Genomic DNA, 15,715 nt, shown 5'->3' on the forward strand with positions numbered 1-15,715 from the left:
TTGGCTTCATCATATGTCTGCGGGATCCAATTGGCGTCAACTTGGCCAAAGAAAGCTTGGTGATCAGCAGGTAACAGCTCAAGGGAACAAACGGACTGGATGGGATGAGCGACGGCTTGACTGTTGTAATATACACGCTTGTTCTTCCAAGTGGAGGGGTCAGATCGAGGTCTGGTGCTCCGACGCAGGACTGGTGCAGGAGGTGGATCCGTCCTAGGCAACTCCGTTGACGTACCGTCCGTAAGAACCGTCTCCGTGTTTTCCTCGGTAGGAGCCGCTGCCGGAGCATGTGTGTCCGGTGTAGGGCCAGGAACAGGAACACCGGCTATGGGTAGGTCAGACTCAAGGGACACACTATCTTGGGCTGAAACATTGTTATTCGTATCTCCTTGGTCAGACCCACCGTCGGTAGGAGTTTGGCGTAGCATAGGCTGCACGACACCCGTTGGTGGAGACGGGTTGCCAAGGTGATCAAGAAGGAACCTTAGACTTGAAGCTCGGTCATTAGGTGAGTGAGAGAGGTCTTTAAGGTTGTTCCAGTCCTTCTTGTCATAGTAGCCCACATTCTCTAGGAACCGGACATCTCGGGAGACATATAGACGACTTGTGGCCGGATCATAACATTTGTACCCCTTTTGTGTGGTAGAGTAGCCAATGAACATGCACTTTGTACTCTTGGCATCCAGCTTACTCCTTTGTTCTCCTGGTACTAACACAAAACAAACACAACCAAAAACGCGTAAGTGATCAAGGGATGGTTTAAATTTGTTTAGTACTTCAAATGGAGATAAGTCATGAAGAACTCGGGTTGGTGTCCGGTTGATGAGATAGCATGCAGTCATCACAGCATCACCCCAATATCGTTTGGGAACACTAGAGTGGAACATGATTGCCCGCGCCACTTCCATGAGATGCCGGTTCTTTCTCTCGGCCACACCATTTTGTTGTGGCGTGTAGGGACAACTAGTTTGATGGAGAATGCCATGCTTGGAGAGATGTTCTTTGAACTTGCAACTTGTGTATTCTCCACCATTATCAGACCTAAGTACCTTAAGTTTTGCATTAAAGTGATTAGTCACATAGTTTTGAAAGTTGACAAAGGCATCAAACACTCTATCTTTAGAAGGCAATAAGGTAATCCAAGTATATTTTGATTTTTCATCAATAAAAGTCACAAAATACTTGTTATTATCTCTAGATAGGCATGGTGAAGTCCAAACATCTGAGTGAACTAAATCAAAACAATTTTCATAAATAGTAGTTGACTTAGGAAAGATAGACTTGCAATGTTTTCCAAGAATACAAGGTTCACAAGTAGAATTATCAAAAGAAATATTGGGAAACATTAGTCCTAAAGCACGCGAATGAGGGTGGCCTAGCCTAGCATGCCACACCATATTCGAATCAACAACAAAACAAGACTTAATAGAAGATAAATTTGGATCGGTTTTCTCTAGGACATAGAGATCTCCACTCCCTTGCCCTTCTCCAAGAACCTTTCCAGTCTCAATATCCTGAAAATGAACACTGTTAGGACCAAAAATTGCATAACAATTCAAATCATTTGTGGCCCTCTTAACCGATAGAAGATTGGAGGTAAATGTAGGCATAAAGAAAGCTTTTGAGGTTTTATCAAAAAGTTTCAAGTCCCCTATCCCTTTTACTGGTATTTGATCTCCATTAGCAATAACAACATTCCCTAAAGCCGGTTTTATGTTGTCAATTAACCTAGGGTTGCTAATCATATGATGTGAAGCCCCCGAGTCAATAACAAGCGATTTACTAGGCTTAGAGGTAAAGAAAGAGATACCAGACTCCTTGAGTGAGGCAATGGAGCGGATGAGAGCCTCAAGGTCTGACTTCCTCACCACATCTCCATAGGCTGCGGTCATGGCCACCTCATCTCCCTGCTTTGATGATCCGGCTCCCTTGTCGCTAACCGCTTCCTTTGAGAAGTTGGCTTTGAACTTGGCCGGCTTGAGATGAGGATGGAGAACCCAGCATTTGTCTTTCAGGTGGCCCCGCTTCTTGCAGTGGTCGCATACCCACACCTTCCTCTCCTCTTGCTTGTACACTCCTTTGTTGGCCGTAGCAAGCTCCCCCTTACCGCTAAACAAATCAAGAGATCCTTGTTCTTTCTGAATTTGGGAGCAAATATCTTCAAAGGAGGGAAGCTTCTCTGCCCTTAGGATGTGCTTCAAGAGGTCATTGAAGGATGGGTTCAAGGTAAGGAGGAGTCCAAAGATCTTGTCTTGCTCCTTCCTTTCGTTTAGCACACTCGCCTCAAGTGTACTTGGCCGCAACATGTCAAGCTCGGACCATAGTGCACGGAACTTACCAAGATGCTTAGTGAACTCCACATCATCTTGGTTAAGGTCGTTTATGGCCTTCTTGACCTCAAAGACTCTAGTCATGTTAGAGACATTACCATACACGCCTTTAAGTGTTTCCCACAGTTCCTTGGCCGTCTCGCAGTATGAGTAGGCCTCAAGGATAGGCGTGTCCAGAGAGTTTTGGAGAACAGATAGGACAACTTGGTCTTCTTGGAACCATTTGGCCTTCCTCTCGCTCTCTTCCTCCGCTTCCGCCTCGGAAGCGTCCTCTCCTTTGGGGTTTTTCTTTGGGACATAGTCGGACTCGACATGACTCCAAAGGCCACGACCTCCAAGGGCGGTTCTTGTGGTTCTTGTCCACAGCAAGTAGTTTGTCCCCTTTAGGACAATCGGTGAAACAATGGGCTTGGCGTTTTCCATGGTCGGATTTCTATGGACCGATGGGTAAAGCTTTTACCCGGAGAATAAAAGAGATGCGAGTAAGAAGAAACGGAGATAAGGAGACTAGAGTGTAGAAATGAGTAGGAGAATGAGATTAGACTGTAGAGAATCGAAGAACTTGCTCTGATACCATGTAAGACTTTGTAGAATAAAGAAGAGAATCAAGAGATTGATGAGAGATATCGGTAGACAAAGAGAATGAGGAAGAAGAAAAGATTAGGTTCTTGTTCCATAAAAATCAATAATACAAGGTGGCTATGAGCCTATTTAAGGAAACACAAACTAGGGCTACTCCCTTGACCGAGACACACAAGTGGGATAGGGACATTAGGAGAGAGACACACTACATCCCAAGGTGAAAGCGACAGCCCATCCTTACCAAACATGTGACTATTTCCTTCCCTTCTCTCTAACGGTTATAATGTGCTTCTCGATCCTTCTAGTGGGCTTCAGGCCTCCTCTCCATTCCTTATCACTAGAAGACTCGGCCATTTCACCACACTTGTACGGACAGCCCATATTCAACACTCGTACGGACGGCCATGGCTGCCTTAGGCTTATTCTTTTGATCAATAAAGTGTTGTCTAAACACTCCAAATTCATCCCAAAATCTTAAAATTAGTCAAATGCAATGGAATGTCACACATTATGACCCTAGAATCAGTAAAAACCCTGTTTACTGCTTAGAATCAATGTTTTCTCGGTTTTAGCCTGTTTCGGGACAAAATGGGTAAAAGTGGTATCTAAACACTCAATATTCAACCCGAACTCTAATAATTAGTCAAATGCATTGGATTGTTACATATTTTGACCCTAGAAAGAGTAACATAGCTGTTTACTGCTTCGAATCAATGTTTTCTCTCGGTTTTAGCTTGTTTTCTCGATTTAAGTCTGTTTTGGGATAAAACGGGTTTCAGTGTTGTCTAAACACTCCAAATTCATCCCGAAATCTTACAATTAGTCAAATGCAATGGAATGTCACACATTATGACCCTAGAAACAGTAACAACCCTGTTTACTGCTTAGAATCAACGTTTTCTCGGTTTTAGCCTCTTTCGGGACAAAATGGGTAAAAGGGGTATCTAAACACTCAAAATTCAACCGGATCTCTTATAATTAGTCAAATGCATTGGATTGTTACATATTTTGACCCTAGAAAGAGTAACATAGCTGTTTACTGCTTCGAATCAATGTTTTCTCTCGGTTTTAGCTTGTTTTCTCGATTTAAGTCTGGTTTGGGATAAAACGGGTTTAAGTGTTGTCTAAACACTCCAAATTCATCCCGAAATCTTACAATTAGTCAAATGCAATGTAATGTCACACATTATGACCCTAGAAACAGTAACAACCCTATTTACTGCTTAGACTCAATGTTTTCTCGGTTTTAGCCTGTTTCGGGACAAAATGGGTAAAAGTGGTATCTAAACACTCAATATTCAACCCGAACTCTAATAATTAGTCAAATGCATTGGATTGTTACATATTTTGACCCTAGAAAGAGTAACATAGCTGTTTACTGCTTCGAATCAATGTTTTCTCTCGGTTTTAGCTTGTTTTCTCGATTTAAGTCTGTTTTGGGATAAAACGGGTTTAAGTGTTGTCTAAACACTCCAAATTCATGCCAAACTCTTACAATTAGTCAAATGCAATGGAATGTCACACATTATGACCCTAGAAACAGTAACAACCCTGTTTACTGCTTAGAATCAATGTTTTCTCGGTTTTAGCCTGTTTCGGGACAAAATGGGTAAAAGTGGTATCTAAACACTCAAAATTCAACCCGAACTCTTATAATTAGTAAAATGCATTGGATTGTTACATATTTTGACCCTAGAAAGAGTAACATAGCTGTTTACTGCTTGGAATCAATGTTTTCTCACAGTTTTAGCCTGTTCTCTCGGTTTAAGCCTGTTTTGGGATAAAACGGGTTTAAGTGTTGTCTAAACACTCCAAATTCATCCCAAACTCTTACAATTAGTCAAATGCATTGAAATGTCAAAAATTCTGACCCTAAAAACAGTAACAAAGCTGTTTACTGCTTAGAATCAACGTTTTCTCGGTTTTAGCCTCTTTCGGGACAAAATGGGTAAAAGTGGTATCTAAACACTCAAAATTCAACCGGAACTCTTATAATTAGTAAAATGCATTGGATTGTTACATATTTTGACTCTAGAAAGAGTAACATAGCTGTTTACTGCTTTAAATCAATGTTTTCTCTCGGTTTTAGCTTGTTTTCTCGATTTAAGTCTGTTTTGGGAAAAAACGGGTTTCAGTGTTGTCTAAACACTCCAAATTCATCCCAAACTCTTACAATTAGTCAAATGCAATGCAATGTCACACATTATGACCCTAGAAACAGTAACAACCCTGTTTACTGCTTAGAATCAATGTTTTCTCGGTTTTAGCCTGTTTCGGGACAAAATGGGTAAAAGTGGTATCTAAACACTCAAAATTCAACCGGAACTCTTATAATTAGTAAAATGCATTGCATTGTTACATATTTTGACCCTAGAAAGAGTAACATAGCTGTTTACTGCTTGGAATCAATGTTTTCTCTCAGTTTTAGCCTGTTTTCTCGGTTGAAGCTTGTTTTGGGACAAAACGGGTTTAAGTGTTGTCTAAACACTCCAAATTCATCCCAAACTCTTACAATTAGTAAAATGCAATGGAATGTCACACATTATGACCCTAGAAACAGTAGCAACGCTGTTTATTGCTTAGATTCAATGTTTTCTCGGCTTTAGCCTCTTTCGGGACAAAATGGGTAAAAGTGGTATCTAAACACTCAATATTCAACCCGAACTCTTATAATTAGTCAAATGCATTGGATTGTTACATATTTTGACCCTAGAAAGAGTAACATAGCTGTTTACTGCTTCGAATCAATGTTTTCTCTCGGTTTTAGCTTGTTTTCTCGATTTAAGTCTGTTTTGGTATAAAACGGGTTTAAGTGTTGTCTAAACACTCCAAATTCATCCCAAACTCTTACAATTAGTCAAATGCAATGGAATGTCACACATTATGACCCTAGAAACAGTAACAACCCTGTTTACTGCTTAGAATCAATGTTTTCTCGGTTTTAGCCTGTTTCGGGACAAAATGGGTAAAAGTGGTATCTAAACACACAATATTCAACCCGAACTCTAATAATTAGTCAAATGCATTGGATTGTTACATATTTTGACCCTAGAAAGAGTAACATAGCTGTTTACTGCTTCGAATCAATATTTTCTCTCGGTTTTAGCTTGTTTTCTCGATTTAAGTCTGTTTTGGGATAAAACGGGTTTAAGTGTTGTCTAAACACTCCAAATTCATCCCAAACTCTTACAATTAGTCAAATACAATGGAATGTCACACATTATGACCCTAGAAACAGTAACAACCCTGTTTACTGCTTAGAATCAACGTTTTCTCGGTTTTAGCCTCTTTCGGGACAAAATGGGTAAAAGAGATATCTAAACACTCAAAATTCAACCCGAACTCTTATAATTAGTAAAATGCATTGGATTGTTACATATTTTGACCCTAGAAAGAGTAACATAGCTGTTTACTGCTTGGAATCAATGTTTTCTCACAGTTTTAGCCTGTTCTCTCGGTTTAAGCCTGTTTTGGGATAAAACGGGTTTAAGTGTTGTCTAAACACTCCAAATTCATCCCAAACTCTTACAATTAGTCAAATGTATTGAAATGTCAAAAATTCTGACCCTAGAAACAGTAACAAATCTGTTTACTGCTTAGAATCAACGTTTTCTCGGTTTTAGCCTCTTTTGGGACAAAATGGGTAAAAGTGGTATCTAAACACTCAAAACTCAACCGGAACTCTTATAATTAGTAAAATGCATTGGATTGTTACATATTTTGACCCTAGAAAGAGTAACATAGCTTTTTACTGCTTGGAATCAATGGTTTCTCAGTTTTAGCCTGTTCTCTCGGTTTAATCCTGTTTTGGGATAAAACGGGTTTAAGTGTTGTCTAAACACTCCAAATTCATCCCAAACTCTTACAATTAGTCAAATGTATTGAAATGTCAAAAATTCTGACCCTAGAAACAGTAACAAAGCTGTTTACTGCTTAGAATCAACGTTTTCTCGGTTTTAGCCTCTTTCGGGACAAAATGGGTAAAAGTGGTATCTAAACACTCAAAACTCAACCGGAACTCTTATAATTAGTAAAATGCATTGGATTGTTACATATTTTGACCCTAGAAAGAGTAACATAGCTGTTTACTGCTTGGAATCAATGTTTTCTCAGTTTTAGCCTGTTTTCTCAGTTTTAGCCTGTTTTCTCGGTTTAAGCCTCTTTTGGGATAAAACGGGTTTAAGTGTTGTCTAAACACTCCAAATTCATCTCAAACTCTTACAAGTAGTCAAATGCAATGGAATGTCACACATTATGACCCTAGAAACAGTAGCAACGCTGTTTATTGCTTAGATTCAATGTTTTCTCGGCTTTAGCCTCTTTCGGGACAAAATGGGTAAAAGTGGTATCTAAACACTCAATATTCAACCCGAACTCTTATAATTAGTCAAATGCATTGGATTGTTACATATTTTGACCCTAGAAAGAGTAACATAGCTGTTTACTGCTTCGAATCAATGTTTTCTCTCGGTTTTAGCTTGTTTTCTCGATTTAAGTCTGTTTTGGGATAAAACGGGTTTAAGTGTTGTCTAAACACTCCAAATTCATCCCAAACTCTTACAATTAGTCAAATGAAATGGAATGTCACACATTATGACCCTAGAAACAGTAACAACCCTGTTTACTGCTTAGAATCAATGTTTTCTCGGTTTTAGCCTGTTTCGGGACAAAATGGGTAAAAGTGATGTCTAAACACTCCAAATTCAACCTGAACTCTTATAAGTACTAAAATGCATTGGATTGTTACATATTTTGACCCTTGAAAGAGTAACATAGCTGTTTCTGCTTGGAATCAATGTTTTCTCTCGGTTTTAGCTTGTTTTCTCGATTTAAGTCTGTTTTGGTATAAAACGGGTTTAAGTGTTGTCTAAACACTCCAAATTCATCCCAAACTCTTACAATTAGTCAAATGCAATGGAATGTTACACCTTATGACCCTAGAAACAGTAACAACCCTGTTTACTGCTTAGAATCAATGTTTTCTCGGTTTTAGCCTGTTTCGGGATAAAATGGGTAAAAGTGGTATCTAAACACTCAATATTCAACCCGAACTCTAATAATTAGTCAAATGCATTGGATTGTTACATATTTTGACCCTAGAAAGAGTAACATAGCTGTTTACTGCTTCGAATCAATATTTTCTCTCGGTTTTAGCTTGTTTTCTCGATTTAAGTCTGTTTTGGGATAAAACGGGTTTAAGTGTTGTCTAAACACTCCAAATTCATCCCAAACTCTTACAATTAGTCAAATACAATGGAATGTCACACATTATGACCCTAGAAACAGTAACAACCCTGTTTACTGCTTAGAATCAACGTTTTCTCGGTTTTAGCCTCTTTCGGGACAAAATGGGTAAAAGAGATATCTAAACACTCAAAATTCAACCCGAACTCTTATAATTAGTAAAATGCATTGGATTGTTACATATTTTGACCCTAGAAAGAGTAACATAGCTGTTTACTGCTTGGAATCAATGTTTTCTCACAGTTTTAGCCTGTTCTCTCGGTTTAAGCCTGTTTTGGGATAAAACGGGTTTAAGTGTTGTCTAAACACTCCAAATTCATCCCAAACTCTTACAATTAGTCAAATGTATTGAAATGTCAAAAATTCTGACCCTAGAAACAGTAACAAATCTGTTTACTGCTTAGAATCAACGTTTTCTCGGTTTTAGCCTCTTTTGGGACAAAATGGGTAAAAGTGGTATCTAAACACTCAAAACTCAACCGGAACTCTTATAATTAGTAAAATGCATTGGATTGTTACATATTTTGACCCTAGAAAGAGTAACATAGCTTTTTACTGCTTGGAATCAATGGTTTCTCAGTTTTAGCCTGTTCTCTCGGTTTAAGCCTGTTTTGGGATAAAACGGGTTTAAGTGTTGTCTAAACACTCCAAATTCATCCCAAACTCTTACAATTAGTCAAATGTATTGAAATGTCAAAAATTCTGACCCTATAAACAGTAACAAAGCTGTTTACAGCTTAGAATCAACGTTTTCTCGGTTTTAGCCTCTTTCGGGACAAAATGGGTAAAAGTGGTATCTAAACACTCGAAACTCAACCGGAACTCTTATAATTAGTAAAATGCATTGGATTGTTACATATTTTGACCCTAGAAAGAGTAACATAGCTGTTTACTGCTTGGAATCAATGTTTTCTCAGTTTAAGCCTGTTTTCTCAGTTTTAGCCTGTTTTCTCGGTTTAAGCCTCTTTTGGGATAAAACGGGTTTAAGTGTTGTCTAAACACTCCAAATTCATCTCAAACCCTAGAAACAGTAGCAACGCTGTTTATTGCTTAGATTCAATGTTTTCTCGGCTTTAGCCTCTTTCGGGACAAAATGGGTAAAAGTGGTATCTAAACACTCAATATTCAACCCGAACTCTTATAATTAGTCAAATGCATTGGATTGTTACATATTTTGACCCTAGAAAGAGTAACATAGCTGTTTACTGCTTCGAATCAATGTTTTCTCTCGGTTTTAGCTTGTTTTCTCGATTTAAGTCTGTTTTGGGATAAAACGGGTTTAAGTGTTGTCTAAACACTCCAAATTCATTCCAAAATCTTACAATTAGTCAAATGCAATGGAATGTCACACATTATGACCCTAGAAACAGTAACAACCCTGTTTACTGCTTAGAATCAATGTTTTCTCGGTTTTAGCCTGTTTCGGGACAAAATGGGTAAAAGTGATGTCTAAACACTCCAAATTCAACCTGAACTCTCATAAGTACTAAAATGCATTGGATTGTTACATATTTTGACCCTTGAAAGAGTAACATAGCTGTTTCTGCTTGGAATCAATGTTTTCTCTCGGTTTTAGCTTGTTTTCTCGATTTAAGTCTGTTTTGGTATAAAACGGGTTTAAGTGTTGTCTAAACCCTCCAAATTCATCCCAAACTCTTACAATTAGTCAAATGCAATGGAATGTTACACATTATGACCCTAGAAACAGTAACAACCCTGTTTACTGCTTAGAATCAATGTTTTCTCGGTTTTAGCCTGTTTCGGGACAAAATGGGTAAAAGTGGTATCTAAACACTCAATATACAACCCGAACTCTAATAATTAGTCAAATGCATTGGATTGTTACATATTTTGACCCTAGAAAGAGTAACATAGCTGTTTACTGCTTCGAATCAATATTTTCTCTCGGTTTTAGCTTGTTTTCTCGATTTAAGTCTGTTTTGGGATAAAACGGGTTTAAGTGTTGTCTAAACACTCCAAATTCATCCCAAACTCTTACAATTAGTCAAATACAATGGAATGTCACACATTATGACCCTAGAAACAGTAACAACCCTGTTTACTGCTTAGAATCAACGTTTTCTCGGTTTTAGCCTCTTTCGGGACAAAATGGGTAAAAGAGATATCTAAACACTCAAAATTCAACCCGAACTCTTATAATTAGTAAAATGCATTGGATTGTTACATATTTTGACCCTAGAAAGAGTAACATAGCTGTTTACTGCTTGGAATCAATGTTTTCTCACAGTTTTAGCCTGTTCTCTCGGTTTAAGCCTGTTTTGGGATAAAACGGGTTTAAGTGTTGTCTAAACACTCCAAATTCATCCCAAACTCTTACAATTAGTCAAATGTATTGAAATGTCAAAAATTCTGACCCTAGAAATGTTGGGATTTATGAGACAAAGCTCACAAGAGAGGGTAGACAAACACTTGGTGAATGAATCCCCCTTTACCCACAACAAACTAACTCATTCTCAAGGGGGAGGAGAGGACATCAACTTGTGATGAACTCCCCATAAATAAGCTAAATAGATCCCCAATACTAGGTAGTAAACGGATCTATGAAGGAGCAAACAATCCTAGTTTGAGACTAATCCTTGTTAAAGTATCACAACACTTAAGAGTTTGTGTACTTAGGTAGAAAGGATTTAGAATCAGTAAGCTAGGGAAATAGAAGGAGATAAAGAAGAGTTTAGGTGGATTTGAGAAGAGAATAGGCTGCCTTAAGGGCAGCCTCTAATCGTTTATCCCTAAGCTATCTACATTGAAGATGATAGCATAAACATAAGTAAAAGAGGGAAAACGTTTCTCTTCTTATTAGATTGTTGTATTGTGTTACAAAATGAGAGATTACAATGCTTAATATAGGAGAACAAATGTATATGGCCGTTTGAGATAAATGAGAGGTGAGAGTGACATATAGCCGTTGGTGCACAAGTGGGTGTATGGTGAAAGGGACAGCTCCTTCCCTTGGTTGTCTCATTCTTCACCAACCAAGGTCTCACATGCTTCCTTCCTTCCCTTCTTTTCCCTTTGTGAGACATTTAACTTCTTCTTGGGCCTCTTCTTCTTATAAGGCCTTTACTTCACAATTCTTCTCACATTGCTCTTATGGCCTTGCTGACCACTCTCATTGTTCTCACGGCCCACATGGCCTTATTGGCCACTCTTATTGTGCTCACGGCCTTACTGGCCGCTCCCACACCACTCATGGCCTTACCGGCCACACTTCTTGTACTAGCAGCCTTACCGGCCACTCTCTTCTTCCTTGTGCAGCTCGGCCTCACCGGCCTCACTCTCTCTTCTCCTTCATATATACTAATACTCCCCCGCACGTTTGATCTGCAGGGCACCATGGGGACCAAAGATCAAGCGTGGACACGTGAGGACTACCTCATTAAAAACCTTAACAAAGAAAACCACTTGGGAGAAAACTTTGTTAAGTAAAAAGAGTGTAGTCTCCACGTTCCTTGATGTCGCAATGATCTTGGTTTGTCAAGAACCAGCTCTCTTCTCTTTAAGCCTTTGAACCGCTACACTTCCTTAGCCCTCCTTGCCTTTAGCACATTCCTTATGATCTCCATCCTTGTTCCTTTAGAATTCCTTTGAGGCTCTCATAGTCTCCTTTACCCTTAAACAAGTGATAAAGAAGAAAAGAATAAGTGTTTGCTATGAGGAATATCAAAGAAAATTTCTAAAAGTGTGACAATTTAAGGAGAATCATATTAAAGACTAAAGACTAGTAATGAAGCTAAGGTAATGAATTTATGAATTAAAATAGAGAAGAGTTTAGAGCACAGCCTTTATGGTGTTTTGATGGATAGGAGGGAGAGAGTTGATCACTGTTGCGGTTTGGAATTCCTCCTTGAGACCGCTCCTCTAACCATGGTTTTAAACCCGGTCAGTTTTATTTGTCAGACTGACACATGCCCACTGAATCGGACATAACTTTCGAACGGCTGCTCGGATTGGTATGATTCCACTTCCACTGGCAAGATGACTCTGTGGTCTCGAACTTTAATGAAGAACGCGGAAGCCGAATCGCAGTGGAAGGGTTTCGTCCGAGTCGATCTTTGAGACGCTTCGGCTGAGCTTTAAGTAAAGACTTTTGCTTGTGGCCGAGCAGAATCTGTGAGGTACGGTCTGAAGTCACTTGATCTCCCCCGTAACCTTTACTTGATGATGGGCTGAAACCTCATCACCTCAGTTGAAGCCTTGTGCATCACCGTTCTTGTGCACATCCAATCAACAGTTGAAACCTTGTGCATCACCTTTCCTAAAGACCATTGTGCACATCCGATCAACAACTTGGCACTAACACACATGCTCTTGGACTGATTCATCACCTTTCACCAGCTTAACAAAGACTTGGTGGCCCTTGGTTCTAACTCCAGGCATTGTGCTGCGCTCTTACATGGCTATCTTGTAGCCTTCAACCTCGCCACTTCTTCTCCTTGAGATAGTGAGCGAGCTCCACACAATCTTCAATGCTGAAACTGAAACCAAAAATCAATGGAACAGATTCTAAACAAGAGATTGTTAGAGATTAGAGTATAGAGAATATTACTGAAATTAAATAGAGAATTTAGAGAATTAATAAGAGTATATATGGAGAATAGAAAGTGAGAGTATAAGGGAGAGTATTGGCGGTAGTATAAGATGAATGGAGAGTAGAATAGAGAATCTGCTCAAGAGTTCTTATGGACAGAGTTTAACTCTGTTTTCTTGAGTTGAAAGAAGCTTTGACAGCCAAGAACATCCAAGAAGACAATCTCTTTTGGTGCTTTAATGGCTGAAACACAATGGACCTTATGGAAAATTAGTTTCTCCAAAGGTTTAACAACAAAACTCCTTGTAGAATCACTTAAACAAGTTTTCTCCAAGAGATTAAGGCTTGAAGATCCACGAAGATAACATATAGAAGATGTTTTTCGTGGTCCCAAGCAAAGAAGAAACAACAAAAGCCTTTGGAACAACCTATTGTCCAACGGTTAAAAGAATGCATCTTGGACCAACTTGAATCTATTTGACCAAGCGGGCTCTACATGCTAAAATAGTCTCTCTCTTCCTCAAACTCGAACCTGGACACACCATATGACCAGAAACAAAGCTTTCTCAACCTTGAGAAGAAGAAGAAGTGATTTAGTAATTAAACTTTAAAGGAAATTTAACAAAAGCAAAATTAAACCTTTAAAGGAAAATTAACTAAATCTTAAGAGAATCCTAGGAAAAATCCTAAGGATTTCGTGGCTCTATACAAGCCTAAAAACACGTGAATCCTTACCAAGAACAAGAACAATTTGCTCCTTGGTTCATCACCACCTCAATTTAAACCCAAGCTTTTACCCAATCGGTAAGCCTAAAGATGAGGTTTTAAAATCGATTTCTTTCACACACTTGGTCTACAAATTCTAACAAGACAAGAGACCAAGCTTACTCAACAATGAGCTGCTAGAGAATCGATTTAACAACAAAAGCAAAATTAAAGCTTTAAAGAACTAAGCTAAGCGAATTAACACCTAAGCTAGGATTAAAACTTTAACTAAGCTAACTCCTAAGAAAACGACATTGAGAATGAGTTTGAATCACCAAGAACAGAACCTGGCTCTGATACCATGTTGGGATTTATGAGACAAAGCTCACAAGAGAGGGTAGACAAACACTTGGTGAATGAATCCCCCTTTACCCACAACAAACTAACTCATTCTCAAGGGGGAGGAGAGGACATCAACTTGTGATGAACTCCCCATAAATAAGCTAAATAGATCCCCAATACTAGGTAGTAAACGGATCTATGAAGGAGCAAACAATCCTAGTTTGAGACTAATCCTTGTTAAAGTATCACAACACTTAAGAGTTTGTGTACTTAGGTAGAAAGGATTTAGAATCAGTAAGCTAGGGAAATAGAAGGAGATAAAGAAGAGTTTAGGTGGATTTGAGAAGAGAATAGGCTGCCTTAAGGGCAGCCTCTAATCGTTTATCCCTAAGCTATCTACATTGAAGATGATAGCATAAACATAAGTAAAAGAGGGAAAACGTTTCTCTTCTTATTAGATTGTTGTATTGTGTTACAAAATGAGAGATTACAATGCTTAATATAGGAGAACAAATGTATATGGCCGTTTGAGATAAATGAGAGGTGAGAGTGACATATAGCCGTTGGTGCACAAGTGGGTGTATGGTGAAAGGGACAGCTCCTTCCCTTGGTTGTCTCATTCTTCACCAACCAAGGTCTCACATGCTTCCTTCCTTCCCTTCTTTTCCCTTTGTGAGACATTTAACTTCTTCTTGGGCCTCTTCTTCTTATAAGGCCTTTACTTCACAATTCTTCTCACATTGCTCTTATGGCCTTGCTGACCACTCTCATTGTTCTCACGGCCCACATGGCCTTATTGGCCACTCTTATTGTGCTCACGGCCTTACTGGCCGCTCCCACACCACTCATGGCCTTACCGGCCACACTTCTTGTACTAGCAGCCTTACCGGCCACTCTCTTCTTCCTTGTGCAGCTCGGCCTCACCGGCCTCACTCTCTCTTCTCCTTCATATATACTAATAAGAAACAGTAACAAATCTGTTTACTGCTTAGAATCAACGTTTTCTCGGTTTTAGCCTCTTTTGGGACAAAATGGGTAAAAGTGGTATCTAAACACTCAAAACTCAACCGGAACTCTTATAATTAGTAAAATGCATTGGATTGTTACATATTTTGACCCTAGAAAGAGTAACATAGCTTTTTACTGCTTGGAATCAATGGTTTCTCAGTTTTAGCCTGTTCTCTCGGTTTAAGCCTGTTTTGGGATAAAACGGGTTTAAGTGTTGTCTAAACACTCCAAATTCATCCCAAACTCTTACAATTAGTCAAATGTATTGAAATGTCAAAAATTCTGACCCTAGAAACAGTAACAAAGCTGTTTACTGCTTAGAATCAACGTTTTCTCGGTTTTAGCCTCTTTCGGGACAAAATGGGTAAAAGTGGTATCTAAACACTCAAAACTCAACCGGAACTCTTATAATTAGTAAAATGCATTGGATTGTTACATATTTTGACCCTAGAAAGAGTAACATAGCTGTTTACTGCTTGGAATCAATGTTTTCTCAGTTTTAGCCTGTTTTCTCAGTTTTAGCCTGTTTTCTCGGTTTAAGCCTGTTTTGGGATAAAACGGGTTTAAGTGTTGTCTAAACACTCCAAATTCATCTCAAACTCTTACAAGTAGTCAAATGCAATGGAATGTCACACATTATGACCCTAGAAACAGTAGCAACGCTGTTTATTGCTTAGATTCAATGTTTTCTCGGCTTTAGCCTCTTTCGGGACAAAATGGGTAAAACTGGTATCTAAACACTCAATATTCAACCCGAACTCTTATAATTAGTCAAATGCATTGGATTGTTACATATTTTGACCCTAGAAAGAGTAACATAGCTGTTTACTGCTTCGAATCAATGTTTTCTCTCGGTTTTAGCTTGTTTTCTCGATTTAAGTCTGTTTTGGGATAAAACGGGTTTAAGTGTTGTCTAAACACTCCAAATTCATCCCAAACTCTTACAATTAGTCAA

Source organism: Camelina sativa, chromosome 16 (genome assembly GCF_030686135.1).
Source record: "Camelina sativa cultivar CO46 ecotype springtype chromosome 16, ASM3068613v1".
In the NCBI taxonomy this organism is placed as follows: Eukaryota; Viridiplantae; Streptophyta; class Magnoliopsida; order Brassicales; family Brassicaceae; genus Camelina; species Camelina sativa.